This window comes from Fulmarus glacialis, unplaced genomic scaffold, assembly GCF_000690835.1.
Source record: "Fulmarus glacialis isolate BGI_N327 unplaced genomic scaffold, ASM69083v1 scaffold2872, whole genome shotgun sequence".
In the NCBI taxonomy this organism is placed as follows: Eukaryota; Metazoa; Chordata; class Aves; order Procellariiformes; family Procellariidae; genus Fulmarus; species Fulmarus glacialis.
Window position 1 is genome coordinate 38,059 of NW_009198328.1, and position 632 is coordinate 38,690.

Here is a 632-nt window from a genome sequence, read left to right on the forward strand (position 1 = left end):
AAATGGAGGAAACTGAAAACCCATGGGTTGGAAAACACAGCCAGAGCCTGACCTGATTTATCCAGGGAATCTGCTGCCTTTCCTTCCCTCTCTCTTTTCCGAGACACCTTTCCTATTTCTCATCACGGCGACGCTGGTAATTAAATCCATATCAAAGGTGGTGATAAAACCCCACCAGCCCCAACCACGTGGCTCCACGCTGCCCGGACCACCCTTCCCACCCCAAAAACTGGGAAATGCCCCCTCTCGGCTTTTCCTTACCATCCCGCCGGCCTCTCCTGGAGATGCTGCTGGGGTGAGCGGGACTCCGGCTGCTCCAGCACTGGGGTCGAGGGATGATCCTGGCCGGATCAAGGCTGGCAAAGCTTGTCCCTGCCTTGTGGGTCAACAAGGAGCTTCTCTCCAGGCTGGAAGGATAATGAGTAACAGCCCTCCCCTTGGGCTCTGCCTGATTCCCGGGGGGAGGAGAGGGGCTGAGCCCTTCCTTCCCCGCTGGCAGAGCGGGATCTGGGCACGGATTTGACCCCGAGGTCCCGCGTCCCACAGGGATGCTGCAAACTCTGATGGTTTTGGGAAGAAGATGCTTCAGAAGGTTTTGGGGAGAAGCCGCTTCACTTTTGGGGCTCCTCGCA